The 17,869-nt window shown below is 42.8% G+C and overlaps 4 non-coding genes across 4 annotated transcripts; all 4 read left to right on the top strand.

Moving 5' to 3' along the window:
* The first annotated feature begins 9,051 nt into the window (after positions 1–9,051).
* On the top strand, positions 9,052–9,122 carry trnag-gcc (transfer RNA glycine (anticodon GCC)). The gene has a single exon. It is a non-coding gene; the product is annotated as a tRNA-Gly (tRNA).
* A 2,569-nt stretch (positions 9,123–11,691) lies between these two features.
* Positions 11,692–11,764, top strand: trnam-cau (transfer RNA methionine (anticodon CAU)). The gene has a single exon. It is a non-coding gene; the product is annotated as a tRNA-Met (tRNA).
* A 1,532-nt stretch (positions 11,765–13,296) lies between these two features.
* Positions 13,297–13,367, top strand: trnag-gcc (transfer RNA glycine (anticodon GCC)). Its single transcript has one exon. It is a non-coding gene; the product is annotated as a tRNA-Gly (tRNA).
* Positions 13,368–13,462: 95 nt separating this feature from the next.
* trnam-cau (transfer RNA methionine (anticodon CAU)) lies at positions 13,463–13,535 on the top strand. Its single transcript has one exon. It is a non-coding gene; the product is annotated as a tRNA-Met (tRNA).
* The last annotated feature ends 4,334 nt before the right edge of the window (positions 13,536–17,869 follow it).

The following is a 17,869-nucleotide window of genomic DNA, read 5'->3' on the forward strand; positions in this document are numbered from 1 at the left end:
AGCACCTCTTTAAAAGTCTCACAACTCAAAATGAGCGCAGCTTGACTGACTGATATGCAGTAACAGAGGTCTCAGCCTTCTATTTATTCTCAGGACAATTAATGAAGACCCAATTAAGTGTGTCAATGCTATTGTCTTTATGAAATGCGAAAAGGTGTTTAAAATTGTTTTTCAATTTAGCAGGCGCATTCCCTCAGCCTCGTTGGCGCAGTTGGCGCGTCAGTCTCATAATCTGAAGGTCATGAGTTCAAGCCTCACACGAGGCAGGTTTTTCGTAGAATGGACAGCTTCGACATATGTGCGGTCCTCTACCTTCCAGAGACAGCATTGGTAATCCAAAGGTCAAAGGAATAAAGTCTTCAGCACAACAAGTGTTCTTTCCGTGAACTCCAGCTCCCCTCTCTAGTACCGAGATTTGTGCCAGTCAAGGAGCTTAGACTTCAACACCTGCACATTTTCACACCACTAGAATGACATGAAACAGAACAAAGGAAAAAGGGAGGGTATGCTATAAAGATGTTTTGAGACAGTTCTACCTTCTCTCCATCTCTTGAGTAGACGTGAGGGCTGGGCAGCCTCCGAAACTGTTTTACCATCCAACAAAACATTCTGTCCCAAGTACTAACCTCAATAGTCTGAAGACAATTAATGAAGACTCAATTAAGGGCGTCAATGCTATTGCCTTTGTGAAATGCGAAAAGATGTTTACATTTTTTCAATTTAGCATGCTTTTTCCCTCAGCCTCGGTAGTTCAGTGGTGATGAGGATAGATGTGATGAGGTGTTTACATTTTTTGTCAAGCCTGACACGAGGCAGGTCTATTGTAGAATGTCCAGCTTGGACATATGTGCAGTCCTCTACCTTCTAGAAAGAGCATTGGTAATGCAAAGGACAAAGGAATAAAGGCTTTAGGAGAACAAGTGTTTTTTTCCATGAACTCTAGATGCTTAAAGCATATATAAAACCTAAAATTCAACCCAAACTAAAGCGGACATCCAGGAATTGCGCTCCCCTATCTAATACCCAAGATGTGTGCCAGTCAAGGAGCTTAGATTTCAACACCTGCAAATTTTCACACCACTAGAAGGGCATGAAACAGAACAAAGGAAAAAGGGAGGGTATGCTATAAAGATGTTTTGAGACAGTTCTACCTTCTCTCCATCTCTTGAGTAGATTTGAGGGCTGGGAAGCCTCCGAAACTGTTTTACAACAAAACATTCTGTCCCAAGTACTAACCTCATTAGTCTGAAGACAATTAATGAAGACTCAATTAAGGGCGTCAATGCTATTGCCTTTGTGAAATGCGAAAAGATGTTTACATTTTTTCAATTTAGCATGCTTTTTCCCTCAGCCTCGGTAGTTCAGTGGTGATGAGGATAGATGTGATGAGGTGTTTACATTTTTTGTCAAGCCTGACACGAGGCAGGTCTATTGTAGAATGGCCAGCTTGGACATATGTGCAGTCCTCTACCTTCTAGAGAGAGCATTGGTAATGCAAAGGACAAAGGAATAAAGGCTTTAGGAGAACAAGTGTTTTTTTCCGTGAACTCTAGATGCTTAAAGCATATATAAAACCTAAAATTCAACCCAAACTAAAGCGGACATCCAGGAATTGCGCTCCCCTGTCTAACACCCAAGATGTGTGCCAGTCAAGGAGCTTAGATTTCAACACCTGCAAATTTTCACACCACTAGAAGGGCATGAAACAGAACAAAGGAAAAAGGGAAGGTATGCTATAAAGATGTTTTAAGACATTTCTACCTTCTCTCCATCTCTTGAGTAGACGTGATGGGTGGACAGCTTCCGAAACAGTTTTCCAACAAAACATTCTGTCCCAAGTACTAACTTCATTAGTGTGACTGTCCAGAGGTGCAGTGGAACACAATGTGGGCATTGGTAGTTCAGTGGTGATGAGGTTAGTGTTGGGTTTAGTACGTAGTACTGATGGACCATCAAAAAACATTCTGTCTACACGAGATGGCGTCTTCAATGGAACTCCTTTCTCCGGCACATGGGCATTGGTGGTTCAGTGGTCGAATTCTCGCCTCTGCATCTGCAAATTCTCACCCCACTAGAATGGCATGAAACACAACAAAGGGAAAAAGGAAGGTATGCTATAAAGATGATTTAAGACACTTCTACCTTCTCTCCATCTCTTGAGTAGACACGAGGGTTGGGCAGTTTCCGAAACTGTTTTACCTTTCAGCAAAACATTCTGTCCCAAGTACAAATGTCATTAGTGCGACTGTCCAGTGGTGCAGTGGAACACAATGTGGGCATTGGTAGTTCAGTGGTGATGAGGTTAGTATGTGGTTTAGGCTGCAAGCGCCTCTTTAAAAGTCTCAGCTTGACTGACTGATATGCAGTAACAGAGGTCTCAGCCTTCTATTTATTCTCAGGACAATTAATGAAGACCCAATTAAGTGTGTCAATGCTATTGTCTTTATGAAATGCGAAAAGGTGTTTACAATTAACAGTTGGCAGCGCGTCAGTCTCATAATCTGAAGGTCGTGAGTTCAAGCCTCACACGAGGCAGGTTTTTCGTAGAATGGACAGCTTCGACATATGTGCGGTCCTCTACCTTCCAGAGACAGCATTGGTAATCCAAAGGTCAAAGGAATAAAGTCTTCAGCACAACAAGTGTTCTTTCCGTGAACTCCAGCTCCCCTCTATAGTACCGAGATTTGTGCCAGTCAAGGAGCTTAGACTTCAACACCTGCACATTTTCACACCACTAGAATGACATGAAACAGAACAAAGGAAAAAGGGAGGGTATTCTATAAAGATGTTTTGAGACAGTTCTTCCTTCTCTCCATCTCTTGAGTAGACGTGAGGGCTGGGCAGCCTCCGAAACTGTTTTACCATCCAACAAAACATTCTGTCCCAAGTACTAACCTCATTAGTCTGAAGACAATTAATGAAGACTCAATTAAGGGCGTCAATGCTATTGCCTTTGTGAAATGCGAAAAGATGTTTACATTTTTTCAATTTAGCATGCTTTTTCCCTCAGCCTCGGTAGTTCAGTGGTGATGAGGATAGATGTGATGAGGTGGTGTTTACATTTTTTGTCAAGCCTGACACGAGGCAGGTCTATTGTAGAATGGCCAGCTTGGACATATGTGCAGTCCTCTACCTTCTAGAGAGAGCATTGGTAATGCAAAGGACAAAGGAATAAAGGCTTTAGGAGAACAACTGTTTTTTTCCGTGAACTCTAGATGCTTAAAGCATATATAAAACCTAAAATTCAACCCAAACTAAAGCGGACATCCAGGAATTGCGCTCCCCTGTCTAATACCCAAGATGTGTGCCAGTCAAGGAGCTTAGATTTCAACACCTGCAAATTTTCACACCACTAGAAGGGCATGAAACAGAACAAAGGAAAAAGGGAAGGTATGCTATAAAGATGTTTTAAGACATTTCTACCTTCTCTCCATCTCTTGAGTAGACGTGATGGGTGGACAGCTTCCGAAACAGTTTTCCAACAAAACATTCTGTCCCAAGTACTAACTTCATTAGTGTGACTGTCCAGAGGTGCAGTGGAACACAATGTGGGCATTGGTAGTTCAGTGGTGATGAGGTTAGTGTTGGGTTTAGTACGTAGTACTGATGGACCATCAAAAAACATTCTGTCTACACGCGATGGCGTCTTCAATGGAACTCCTTTCTCCGGCACATGGGCATTGGTGGTTCAGTGGTCGAATTCTCGCCTCTGCATCTGCAAATTCTCACCCCACTAGAATGGCATGAAACACAACAAAGGGAAAAAGGAAGGTATGCTATAAAGATGATTTAAGACACTTCTACCTTCTCTCCATCTCTTGAGTAGACACGAGGGTTGGGCAGTTTCCGAAACTGTTTTACCTTTCAGCAAAACATTCTGTCCCAAGTACAAATGTCATTAGTGCGACTGTCCAGTGGTGCAGTGGAACACAATGTGGGCATTGGTAGTTCAGTGGTGATGAGGTTAGTATGTGGTTTAGGCTGCAAGCGCCTCTTTAAAAGTCTCAGCTTGACTGACTGATATGCAGTAACAGAGGTCTCAGCCTTCTATTTATTCTCAGGACAATTAATGAAGACCCAATTAAGTGTGTCAATGCTATTGTCTTTATGAAATGCGAAAAGGTGTTTACAATTAACAGTTGGCAGCGCGTCAGTCTCATAATCTGAAGGTCGTGAGTTCAAGCCTCACACGAGGCAGGTTTTTCGTAGAATGGACAGCTTCGACATATGTGTGGTCCTCTACCTTCCAGAGACAGCATTGGTAATCCAAAGGTCAAAGGAATAAAGTCTTCAGCACAACAAGTGTTCTTTCCGTGAACTCCAGCTCCCCTCTCTAGTACCGAGATTTGTGCCAGTCAAGGAGCTTAGACTTCAACACCTGCACATTTTCACACCACTAGAATGACATGAAACAGAACAAAGGAAAAAGGGAGGGTATTCTATAAAGATGTTTTGAGACAGTTCTACCTTCTCTCCATCTCTTGAGTAGACGTGAGGGCTGGGCAGCCTCCGAAACTGTTTTACCATCCAACAAAACATTCTGTCCCAAGTACTAACCTCATTAGTCTGAAGACAATTAATGAAGACTCAATTAAGGGCGTCAATGCTATTGCCTTTGTGAAATGCGAAAAGATGTTTACATTTTTTCAATTTAGCATGCTTTTTCCCTCAGCCTCGGTAGTTCAGTGGTGATGAGGATAGATGTGATGAGGTGGTGTTTACATTTTTTGTCAAGCCTGACACGAGGCAGGTCTATTGTAGAATGGCCAGCTTGGACATATGTGCAGTCCTCTACCTTCTAGAGAGAGCATTGGTAATGCAAAGGACAAAGGAATAAAGGCTTTAGGAGAACAACTGTTTTTTTCCGTGAACTCTAGATGCTTAAAGCATATATAAAACCTAAAATTCAACCCAAACTAAAGCGGACATCCAGGAATTGCGCTCCCCTGTCTAATACCCAAGATGTGTGCCAGTCAAGGAGCTTAGATTTCAACACCTGCAAATTTTCACACCACTAGAAGGGCATGAAACAGAACAAAGGAAAAAGGGAAGGTATGCTATAAAGATGTTTTAAGACATTTCTACCTTCTCTCCATCTCTTGAGTAGACGTGATGGGTGGACAGCTTCCGAAACAGTTTTCCAACAAAACATTCTGTCCCAAGTACTAACTTCATTAGTGTGACTGTCCAGAGGTGCAGTGGAACACAATGTGGGCATTGGTAGTTCAGTGGTGATGAGGTTAGTGTTGGGTTTAGTACGTAGTACTGATGGACCATCAAAAAACATTCTGTCTACACGCGATGGCGTCTTCAATGGAACTCCTTTCTCCGGCACATGGGCATTGGTGGTTCAGTGGTCGAATTCTCGCCTCTGCATCTGCAAATTCTCACCCCACTAGAATGGCATGAAACACAACAAAGGGAAAAAGGAAGGTATGCTATAAAGATGATTTAAGACACTTCTACCTTCTCTCCATCTCTTGAGTAGACACGAGGGTTGGGCAGTTTCCGAAACTGTTTTACCTTTCAGCAAAACATTCTGTCCCAAGTACAAATGTCATTAGTGCGACTGTCCAGTGGTGCAGTGGAACACAATGTGGGCATTGGTAGTTCAGTGGTGATGAGGTTAGTATGTGGTTTAGGCTGCAAGCGCCTCTTTAAAAGTCTCAGCTTGACTGACTGATATGCAGTAACAGAGGTCTCAGCCTTCTATTTATTCTCAGGACAATTAATGAAGACCCAATTAAGTGTGTCAATGCTATTGTCTTTATGAAATGCGAAAAGGTGTTTACAATTAACAGTTGGCAGCGCGTCAGTCTCATAATCTGAAGGTCATGAGTTCAAGCCTCACACGAGGCAGGTTTTTCGTAGAATGGACAGCTTCGACATATGTGCGGTCCTCTACCTTCCAGAGACAGCATTGGTAATCCAAAGGTCAAAGGAATAAAGTCTTCAGCACAACAAGTGTTCTTTCCGTGAACTCCAGCTCCCCTCTCTAGTACCGAGATTTGTGCCAGTCAAGGAGCTTAGACTTCAACACCTGCACATTTTCACACCACTAGAATGACATGAAACAGAACAAAGGAAAAAGGGAGGGTATTCTATAAAGATGTTTTGAGACAGTTCTACCTTCTCTCCATCTCTTGAGTAGACGTGAGGGCTGGGCAGCCTCCGAAACTGTTTTACCATCCAACAAAACATTCTGTCCCAAGTACTAACCTCATTAGTCTGAAGACAATTAATGAAGACTCAATTAAGGGCGTCAATGCTATTGCCTTTGTGAAATGCGAAAAGATGTTTACATTTTTTCAATTTAGCATGCTTTTTCCCTCAGCCTCGGTAGTTCAGTGGTGATGAGGATAGATGTGATGAGGTGGTGTTTACATTTTTTGTCAAGCCTGACACGAGGCAGGTCTATTGTAGAATGGCCAGCTTGGACATATGTGCAGTCCTCTACCTTCTAGAGAGAGCATTGGTAATGCAAAGGACAAAGGAATAAAGGCTTTAGGAGAACAACTGTTTTTTTCCGTGAACTCTAGATGCTTAAAGCATATATAAAACCTAAAATTCAACCCAAACTAAAGCGGACATCCAGGAATTGCGCTCCCCTGTCTAATACCCAAGATGTGTGCCAGTCAAGGAGCTTAGATTTCAACACCTGCAAATTTTCACACCACTAGAAGGGCATGAAACAGAACAAAGGAAAAAGGGAAGGTATGCTATAAAGATGTTTTAAGACATTTCTACCTTCTCTCCATCTCTTGAGTAGACGTGATGGGTGGACAGCTTCCGAAACAGTTTTCCAACAAAACATTCTGTCCCAAGTACTAACTTCATTAGTGTGACTGTCCAGAGGTGCAGTGGAACACAATGTGGGCATTGGTAGTTCAGTGGTGATGAGGTTAGTGTTGGGTTTAGTACGTAGTACTGATGGACCATCAAAAAACATTCTGTCTACACGCGATGGCGTCTTCAATGGAACTCCTTTCTCCGGCACATGGGCATTGGTGGTTCAGTGGTCGAATTCTCGCCTCTGCATCTGCAAATTCTCACCCCACTAGAATGGCATGAAACACAACAAAGGGAAAAAGGAAGGTATGCTATAAAGATGATTTTAGACACTTCTACCTTCTCTCCATCTCTTGAGTAGACACGAGGGTTGGGCAGTTTCCGAAACTGTTTTACCTTTCAGCAAAACATTCTGTCCCAAGTACAAATGTCATTAGTGCGACTGTCCAGTGGTGCAGTGGAACACAATGTGGGCATTGGTAGTTCAGTGGTGATGAGGTTAGTATGTGGTTTAGGCTGCAAGCGCCTCTTTAAAAGTCTCAGCTTGACTGACTGATATGCAGTAACAGAGGTCTCAGCCTTCTATTTATTCTCAGGACAATTAATGAAGACCCAATTAAGTGTGTCAATGCTATTGTCTTTATGAAATGCGAAAAGGTGTTTACAATTAACAGTTGGCAGCGCGTCAGTCTCATAATCTGAAGGTCGTGAGTTCAAGCCTCACACGAGGCAGGTTTTTCGTAGAATGGACAGCTTCGACATATGTGCGGTCCTCTACCTTCCAGAGACAGCATTGGTAATCCAAAGGTCAAAGGAATAAAGTCTTCAGCACAACAAGTGTTCTTTCCGTGAACTCCAGCTCCCCTCTCTAGTACCGAGATTTGTGCCAGTCAAGGAGCTTAGACTTCAACACCTGCACATTTTCACACCACTAGAATGACATGAAACAGAACAAAGGAAAAAGGGAGGGTATTCTATAAAGATGTTTTGAGACAGTTCTACCTTCTCTCCATCTCTTGAGTAGACGTGAGGGCTGGGCAGCCTCCGAAACTGTTTTACCATCCAACAAAACATTCTGTCCCAAGTACTAACCTCATTAGTCTGAAGACAATTAATGAAGACTCAATTAAGGGCGTCAATGCTATTGCCTTTGTGAAATGCGAAAAGATGTTTACATTTTTTCAATTTAGCATGCTTTTTCCCTCAGCCTCGGTAGTTCAGTGGTGAAGAGGATAGATGTGATGAGGTGGTGTTTACATTTTTTGTCAAGCCTGACACGTGGCAGGTCTATTGTAGAATGGCCAGCTTGGACATATGTGCAGTCCTCTACCTTCTAGAGAGAGCATTGGTAATGCAAAGGACAAAGGAATAAAGGCTTTAGGAGAACAAGTGTTTTTTTCCGTGAACTCTAGATGCTTAAAGCATATATAAAACCTAAAATTCAACCCAAACTAAAGTGGACATCCAGGAATTGCGCTCCCCTGTCTAATACCCAAGATGTGTGCCAGTCAAGGAGCTTAGATTTCAACACCTGCAAATTTTCACACCACTAGAAGGGCATGAAACAGAACAAAGGAAAAAGGGAAGGTATGCTATAAAGATGTTTTAAGACATTTCTACCTTCTCTCCATCTCTTGAGTAGACGTGATGGGTGGACAGCTTCCGAAACAGTTTTCCAACAAAACATTCTGTCCCAATTACTAACTTCATTACTGTGACCTTCCAGAGGTGCAGTGGAACACAATGTGGGCATTGGTAGTTCAGTGGTGATGAGGTTAGTGTTGGGTTTAGTACGTAGTACTGATGGACCATCAAAAAACATTCTGTCTACACGCGATGGCGTCTTCAATGGAACTCCTTTCTCCGGCACATGGGCATTGGTGGTTCAGTGGTCGAATTCTCGCCTCTGCATCTGCAAATTCTCACCCCACTAGAATGGCATGAAACACAACAAAGGGAAAAAGGAAGGTATGCTATAAAGATGATTTAAGACACTTCTACCTTCTCTCCATCTCTTGAGTAGACACGAGGGTTGGGCAGTTTCCGAAACTGTTTTACCTTTCAGCAAAACATTCTGTCCCAAGTACAAATGTCATTAGTGCGACTGTCCAGTGGTGCAGTGGAACACAATGTGGGCATTGGTAGTTCAGTGGTGATGAGGTTAGTATGTGGTTTAGTATGTAGTACTGATGGACCATCAAGAAAAAGATTCTGTCTACACGCGATGGCGTCTTCAATGGAACTCCTTTTTCCAACACGTGGGCATTGGTGGTTCAGTGGTCGAATTCTCGCCTGCCACGCGGGAGACCCGGGTTCGATTCCCGGCCAATGCAAGCACCTCTTTAAAAGTCTCACAACTCAAAATGAGCGCAGCTTGACTGACTGATATGCAGTAACAGAGGTCTCAGCCTTCTATTTATTCTCAGGACAATTAATGAAGACCCAATTAAGTGTGTCAATGCTATTGTCTTTATGAAATGCGAAAAGGTGTTTAAAATTGTTTTTCAATTTAGCAGGCGCATTCCCTCAGCCTCGTTGGCGCAGTTGGCGCGTCAGTCTCATAATCTGAAGGTCGTGAGTTCAAGCCTCACACGAGGCAGGTTTTTCGTAGAATGGACAGCTTCGACATATGTGCGGTCCTCTACCTTCCAGAGACAGCATTGGTAATCCAAAGGTCAAAGGAATAAAGTCTTCAGCACAACAAGTGTTCTTTCCGTGAACTCCAGCTCCCCTCTCTAGTACCGAGATTTGTGCCAGTCAAGGAGCTTAGACTTCAACACCTGCACATTTTCACACCACTAGAATGACATGAAACAGAACAAAGGAAAAAGGGAGGGTATGCTATAAAGATGTTTTGAGACAGTTCTACCTTCTCTCCATCTCTTGAGTAGACGTGAGGGCTGGGCAGCCTCCGAAACTGTTTTACCATCCAACAAAACATTCTGTCCCAAGTACTAACCTCAATAGTCTGAAGACAATTAATGAAGACTCAATTAAGGGCGTCAATGCTATTGCCTTTGTGAAATGCGAAAAGATGTTTACATTTTTTCAATTTAGCATGCTTTTTCCCTCAGCCTCGGTAGTTCAGTGGTGATGAGGATAGATGTGATGAGGTGTTTACATTTTTTGTCAAGCCTGACACGAGGCAGGTCTATTGTAGAATGTCCAGCTTGGACATATGTGCAGTCCTCTACCTTCTAGAAAGAGCATTGGTAATGCAAAGGACAAAGGAATAAAGGCTTTAGGAGAACAAGTGTTTTTTTCCATGAACTCTAGATGCTTAAAGCATATATAAAACCTAAAATTCAACCCAAACTAAAGCGGACATCCAGGAATTGCGCTCCCCTATCTAATACCCAAGATGTGTGCCAGTCAAGGAGCTTAGATTTCAACACCTGCAAATTTTCACACCACTAGAAGGGCATGAAACAGAACAAAGGAAAAAGGGAGGGTATGCTATAAAGATGTTTTGAGACAGTTCTACCTTCTCTCCATCTCTTGAGTAGATTTGAGGGCTGGGAAGCCTCCGAAACTGTTTTACAACAAAACATTCTGTCCCAAGTACTAACCTCATTAGTCTGAAGACAATTAATGAAGACTCAATTAAGGGCGTCAATGCTATTGCCTTTGTGAAATGCGAAAAGATGTTTACATTTTTTCAATTTAGCATGCTTTTTCCCTCAGCCTCGGTAGTTCAGTGGTGATGAGGATAGATGTGATGAGGTGTTTACATTTTTTGTCAAGCCTGACACGAGGCAAGTCTATTGTAGAATGGCCAGCTTGGACATATGTGCAGTCCTCTACCTTCTAGAGAGAGCATTGGTAATGCAAAGGACAAAGGAATAAAGGCTTTAGGAGAACAAGCGTTTTTTTCCGTGAACTCTAGATGCTTAAAGCATATATAAAACCTAAAATTCAACCCAAACTAAAGCGGACATCCAGGAATTGCGCTCCCCTGTCTAATACCCAAGATGTGTGCCAGTCAAGGAGCTTAGATTTCAACACCTGCAAATTTTCACACCACTAGAAGGGCATGAAACAGAACAAAGGAAAAAGGGAAGGTATGCTATAAAGATGTTTTAAGACATTTCTACCTTCTCTCCATCTCTTGAGTAGACGTGATGGGTGGACAGCTTCCGAAACAGTTTTCCAACAAAACATTCTGTCCCAAGTACTAACTTCATTAGTGTGACTGTCCAGAGGTGCAGTGGAACACAATGTGGGCATTGGTAGTTCAGTGGTGATGAGGTTAGTGTTGGGTTTAGTACGTAGTACTGATGGACCATCAAAAAACATTCTGTCTACACGCGATGGCGTCTTCAATGGAACTCCTTTCTCCGGCACATGGGCATTGGTGGTTCAGTGGTCGAATTCTCGCCTCTGCATCTGCAAATTCTCACCCCACTAGAATGGCATGAAACACAACAAAGGGAAAAAGGAAGGTATGCTATAAAGATGATGTAAGACACTTCTACCTTCTCTCCATCTCTTGAGTAGACACGAGGGTTGGGCAGTTTCCGAAACTGTTTTACCTTTCAGCAAAACATTCTGTCCCAAGTACAAATGTCATTAGTGCGACTGTCCAGTGGTGCAGTGGAACACAATGTGGGCATTGGTAGTTCAGTGGTGATGAGGTTAGTATGTGGTTTAGTATGTTGTACTGATAGACCATCAAGAAAAAGATTCTGTCTACACGCGATGGCGTCTTCAATGGAACTCCTTTTTCCAACACGTGGGCATTGGTGGTTCAGTGGTCGACTTCTCGCCTGCCACGCGGGAGACCCGGGTTCGATTCCCGGCCAATGCAAGCACCTCTTTAAAAGTCACGCGAAGTCTATTGTCTTTATGAAATGCGAAAAGGTGTTTACAATTGTTTTTCAATTTAGCAGGCGCGTTCCCTCAGCCTCGTTGGCGCAGTTGGCAGTGCGTCAGTCTCATAATCTGAAGGTCGTGAGTTCAAGCCTCACACGAGGCAGGTTTTTCGTAGAATGGACAGCTTCGACATATGTGCGGTCCTCTACCTTCCAGAGACAGCATTGGTAATCCAAAGGTCAAAGGAATAAAGTTTTCAGCACAACAAGTGTTCTTTCCGTGAACTCCAGCTCCCCTCTCTAGTACCGAGATTTGTGCCAGTCAAGGAGCTTAGACTTCAACACCTGCACATTTTCACACCACTAGAATGACATGAAACAGAACAAAGGAAAAAGGGAGGGTATGCTATAAAGATGTTTTGAGACAGTTCTACCTTCTCTCCATCTCTTGAGTAGACGTGAGGGCTGGGCAGCCTCCGAAACTGTTTTACCATCCAACAAAACATTCTGTCCCAAGTACTAACCTCAATTGTCTGAAGACAATTAATGAAGACTCAATTAAGGGCGTCAATGCTATTGCCTTTGTGAAATGCGAAAAGATGTTTACATTTTTTCAATTTAGCATGCTTTTTCCCTCAGCCTCGGTAGTTCAGTGGTGATGAGGATAGATGTGATGAGGTGTTTACATTTTTTGTCAAGCCTGACACGAGGCAGGTCTATTGTAGAATGGCCAGCTTGGACATATGTGCAGTCCTCTACCTTCTAGAGAGAGCATTGGTAATGCAAAGGACAAAGGAATAAAGGCTTTAGGAGAACAAGTGTTTTTTTACGTGAACTCTAGATGCTTAAAACATATATAAAACCTAAAATTCAACCCAAACTAAGGCGGACATCCAGGAATTGCGCTCCCCTGTCTAATACCCAAGATGTGTGCCAGTCAAGGAGCTTAGATTTCAACACCTGCAAATTTTCACACCACTAGAAGGGCATGAAACAGAACAAAGGAAAAAGGGAAGGTATGCTATAAAGATGTTTTAAGACATTTCTACCTTCTCTCCATCTCTTGAGTAGACGTGATGGGTGGACAGCTTCCGAAACAGTTTTACCTTTCAACAAAACATTCTGTCCCAAGTACAAATGTCATTAGTGCGACTGTCCAGAGGTGCAGTGGAACACAATGTGGGCATTGGTAGTTCAGTGGTGATGAGGTTAGTGTGTGGTTTAGTACGTAGTACTGATGGACCATCAAAAAACATTCTGTCTACACGCGATGGCGTCTTCAATAGAACTCCTTTCTCCGGCACATGGGCATTGGTGGTTCAGTGGTCGAATTCTCGCCTCTGCATTTGCAAATTCTCACCCCACTAGAATGGCATGAAACACAACAAAGGGAAAAAAGAAAGTATGCTATAAAGATGATGTAAGACACTTCTACCTTCTCTCCATCTCTTGAGTAGACACGAGGGTTGGGCAGTTTCCGAAACTGTTTTACCTTTCAGCAAAACATTCTGTCCCAAGTACAAATGTCATTAGTGCGACTGTCCAGTGGTGCAGTGGAACACAATGTGGGCATTGGTAGTTCAGTGGTGATGAGGTTAGTATGTGGTTTAGTATGTTGTACTGATAGACCATCAAGAAAAAGATTCTGTCTACACGCGATGGCGTCTTCAATGGAACTCCTTTTTCCAACACGTGGGCATTGGTGGTTCAGTGGTCGAATTCTCGCCTGCCACGCGGGAGACCCGGGTTCGATTCCCGGCCAATGCAAGCACCTCTTTAAAAGTCACGCGAAGTCTATTGTCTTTATGAAATGCGAAAAGGTGTTTACAATTGTTTTTCAATTTAGCAGGCGCATTCCCTCAGCCTCGTTGGCGCAGTTGGCAGTGCGTCAGTCTCATAATCTGAAGGTCGTGAGTTCAAGCCTCACACGAGGCAGGTTTTTCGTAGAATGGACAGCTTCGACATATGTGCTGTCCTCTACCTTCCAGAGACAGCATTGGTAATCCAAAGGTCAAAGGAATAAAGTTTTCAGCACAACAAGTGTTCTTTCCGTGAACTCCAGCTCCCCTCTCTAGTACCGAGATTTGTGCCGGTCAAGGAGCTTAGACTTCAACACCTGCACATTTTCACACCACTAGAATGACATGAAACAGAACAAAGGAAAAAGGGAGGGTATGCTATAAAGATGTTTTGAGACAGTTCTACCTTCTCTCCATCTCTTGAGTAGACGTGAGGGCTGGGCAGCCTCCGAAACTGTTTTACCATCCAACAAAACATTCTGTCCCAAGTACTAACCTCAATTGTCTGAAGACAATTAATGAAGACTCAATTAAGGGCGTCAATGCTATTGCCTTTGTGAAATGCGAAAAGATGTTTACATTTTTTCAATTTAGCATGCTTTTTCCCTCAGCCTCGGTAGTTCAGTGGTGATGAGGATAGATGTGATGAGGTGTTTACATTTTTTGTCAAGCCTGACACGAGGCAGGTCTATTGTAGAATGGCCAGCTTGGACATATGTGCAGTCCTCTACCTTCTAGAGAGAGCATTGGTAATGCAAAGGACAAAGGAATAAAGGCTTTAGGAGAACAAGTGTTTTTTTACGTGAACTCTAGATGCTTAAAACATATATAAAACCTAAAATTCAACCCAAACTAAGGCGGACATCCAGGAATTGCGCTCCCCTGTCTAATACCCAAGATGTGTGCCAGTCAAGGAGCTTAGATTTCAACACCTGCAAATTTTCACACCACTAGAAGGGCATGAAACAGAACAAAGGAAAAAGGGAAGGTATGCTATAAAGATGTTTTAAGACATTTCTACCTTCTCTCCATCTCTTGAGTAGACGTGATGGGTGGACAGCTTCCGAAACAGTTTTACCTTTCAACAAAACATTCTGTCCCAAGTACAAATGTCATTAGTGCGACTGTCCAGTGGTGCAGTGGAACACAATGTGGGCATTGGTAGTTCAGTGGTGATGAGGTTAGTATGTGGTTTAGTATGTAGTACTGACGTGAGGGCTGGGCAGCCTCCGAAACTGTTTTACCATCCAACAAAACATTCTGTCCCAAGTACTAACCTCATTAGTCTGAAGACAATTAATGAAGACTCAATTAAGGGCGTCAATGCTATTGCCTTTGTGAAATGCGAAAAGATGTTTACATTTTTTCAATTTAGCATGCTTTTTCCCTCAGCCTCGGTAGTTCAGTGGTGATGAGGATAGATGTGATGAGGTGGTGTTTACATTTTTTGTCAAGCCTGACACGAGGCAGGTCTATTGTAGAATGGCCAGCTTGGACATATGTGCAGTCCTCTACCTTCTAGAGAGAGCATTGGTAATGCAAAGGACAAAGGAATAAAGGCTTTAGGAGAACAAGTGTTTTTTTCCGTGAACTCTAGATGCTTAAAGCATATATAAAACCTAAAATTCAACCCAAACTAAAGCGGTCATCCAGGAATTGCGCTCCCCTGTCTAATACCCAAGATGTGTGCCAGTCAAGGAGCTTAGATTTCAACACCTGCAAATTTTCACACCACTAGAAGGGCATGAAACAGAACAAAGGAAAAAGGGAAGGTATTCTATAAAGATGTTTTGAGACAGTTCTACCTTCTCTCCATCTCTTGAGTAGACGTGAGGGCTGGGCAGCCTCCGAAACTGTTTTACCATCCAACAAAACATTCTGTCCCAAGTACTAACCTCAATAGTCTGAAGACAATTAATGAAGACTCAATTAAGGGCGTCAATGCTATTGGCCTTGTGAAATGCGAAAAGATGTTTACATTTTTTCAATTTAGCATGCTTTTTCCCTCAGCCTCGGTAGTTCAGTGGTGATGAGGATAGATGTGATGAGGTGTTTACATTTTTTGTCAAGCCTGACACGAGGCAGGTCTATTGTAGAATGGCCAGCTTGGATATATGTGCAGTCCTCTACCTTCTAGAGAGAGCATTGGTAATGCAAAGGACAAAGGAATAAAGGCTTTAGGAGAACAAGTGTTTTTTTACGTGAACTCTAGATGCTTAAAGCATATATAAAACCTAAAATTCAACCCAAACTAAGGCGGACATCCAGGAATTGCGCTCCCCTGTGTAATACCCAAGATGTGTGCCAGTCAAGGAGCTTAGATTTCAACACCTGCAAATTTTCACACCACTAGAAGGGCATGAAACAGAACAAAGGAAAAAGGGAAGGTATGCTATAAAGATGTTTTAAGACATTTCTACCTTCTCTCCATCTCTTGAGTAGACGTGATGGGTGGACAGCTTCCAAAACAGTTTTACCTTTCAACAAAACATTCTGTCCCAAGTACAAATGTCATTAGTGCGACTGTCCAGAGGTGCAGTGGAACACAATGTGGGCATTGGTAGTTCAGTGGTGATGAGGTTAGTATGTGGTTTAGTATGTAGTACTGATGGACCATCAAAAAACATTCTGTCTACACGCGATGGCGTCTTCAATAGAACTCCTTTCTCCGGAACATGGGCATTGGTGGTTCAGTGGTCGAATTCTCGCCTCTGCATCTGCAAATTCTCACCCCACTAGAATGGCATGAAACGCAACAAAGGGAAAAAGGACGGTATGCTATAGAGATGATTTAAGAAACTTCTACCTTCTCTCCATCTCTTGAGTAGACACGAGGGTTGGGCAGTTTCCGAAACTGTTTTACCTTTCAGTAAAACATTCTGTCCCAAGTACAAATGTCATTAGTGCGACTGTCCAGTGGTGCAGTGGAACACAATGTGGGCATTGGTAGTTCAGTGGTGATGAGGTTAGTATGTGGTTTAGTATGTAGTACTGATGGACCATCAAGAAAAAGATTCTGTCTACACGCGATGGCGTCTTCAATGGAACTCCTTTTTCCAACACGTGGGCATTGGTGGTTCAGTGGTCGAATTCTCGCCTCTGCATCTGCAAATTCTCACCCCACTAGAATGGCATGAAACACAACAAAGGGAAAAAGGAAGGTATGCTATAAAGATGATTTAAGACACTTCTACCTTCTCTCCATCTCTTGAGTAGACGTGAGGGCTGGGCAGCCTCCGAAACTGTTTTACAACAAAACATTCTGTCCCAAGTACTAACCTCATTAGTCTGAAGACAATTAATGAAGACTCAATTAAGGGCGTCAATGCTATTGCCTTTGTGAAATGCGAAAAGATGTTTACATTTTTTCAATTTAGCATGCTTTTTCCCTCAGCCTCGGTAGTTCAGTGGTGATGAGGATAGATGTGATGAGGTGTTTACATTTTTTGTCAAGCCTGACACGAGGCAGGTCTATTGTAGAATGGCCAGCTTGGACATATGTGCAGTCCTCTACCTTCTAGAGAGAGCATTGGTAATGCAAAGGACAAAGGAATAAAGGCTTTAGGAGAAAAAGTGTTTTTTTCCGTGAACTCTAGATGCTTAAAGCATATATAAAACCTAAAATTCAAGCCAAACTGAAGCGGACATCCAGGAATTGCGCTCCCCTGTCTAATACCCAAGATGTGTGCCAGTCAAGGAGCTTAGATTTCAACACCTGCAAATTTTCACACCACTAGAAGGGCATGAAACAGAACAAAGGAAAAAGGGAAGGTATGCTATAAAGATGTTTTAAGACATTTCTACCTTCTCTCCATCTCTTGAGTAGACGTGATGGGTGGACAGCTTCCGAAACAGTTTTCCAACAAAACATTCTGTCCCAAGTACTAACTTCATTAGTGTGACTGTCCAGAGGTGCAGTGGAACACAATGTGGGCATTGGTAGTTCAGTGGTGATGAGGTTAGTGTTGGGTTTAGTACGTAGTACTGATGGACCATCAAAAAACATTCTGTCTACACGCGATGGCGTCTTCAATGGAACTCCTTTCTCCGGCACATGGGCATTGGTGGTTCAGTGGTCGAATTCTCGCCTCTGCATCTGCAAATTCTCACCCCACTAGAATGGCATGAAACACAACAAAGGGAAAAAGGAAGGTATGCTATAAAGATGATTTAAGACACTTCTACCTTCTCTCCATCTCTTGAGTAGACACGAGGGTTGGGCAGTTTCCGAAACTGTTTTACCTTTCAGCAAAACATTCTGTCCCAAGTAAAAATGTCATTAGTGCGACTGTCCAGTGGTTATTTTGTCAAGCCTGACACGAGGCAGGTCTATTGTAGAATGGCCAGCTTGGACATATGTGCAGTCCTCTACCTTCTAGAGAGAGCATTGGTAATGCAAAGGACAAAGGAATAAAGGCTTTAGGAGAACAAGTGTTTTTTTCCGTGAACTCTAGATGCTTAAAGCATATA

The sequence above is a fragment of the Channa argus genome, unplaced genomic scaffold (genome assembly GCF_033026475.1).
Source record: "Channa argus isolate prfri unplaced genomic scaffold, Channa argus male v1.0 Contig022, whole genome shotgun sequence".
Taxonomy (NCBI): domain Eukaryota; kingdom Metazoa; phylum Chordata; class Actinopteri; order Anabantiformes; family Channidae; genus Channa; species Channa argus.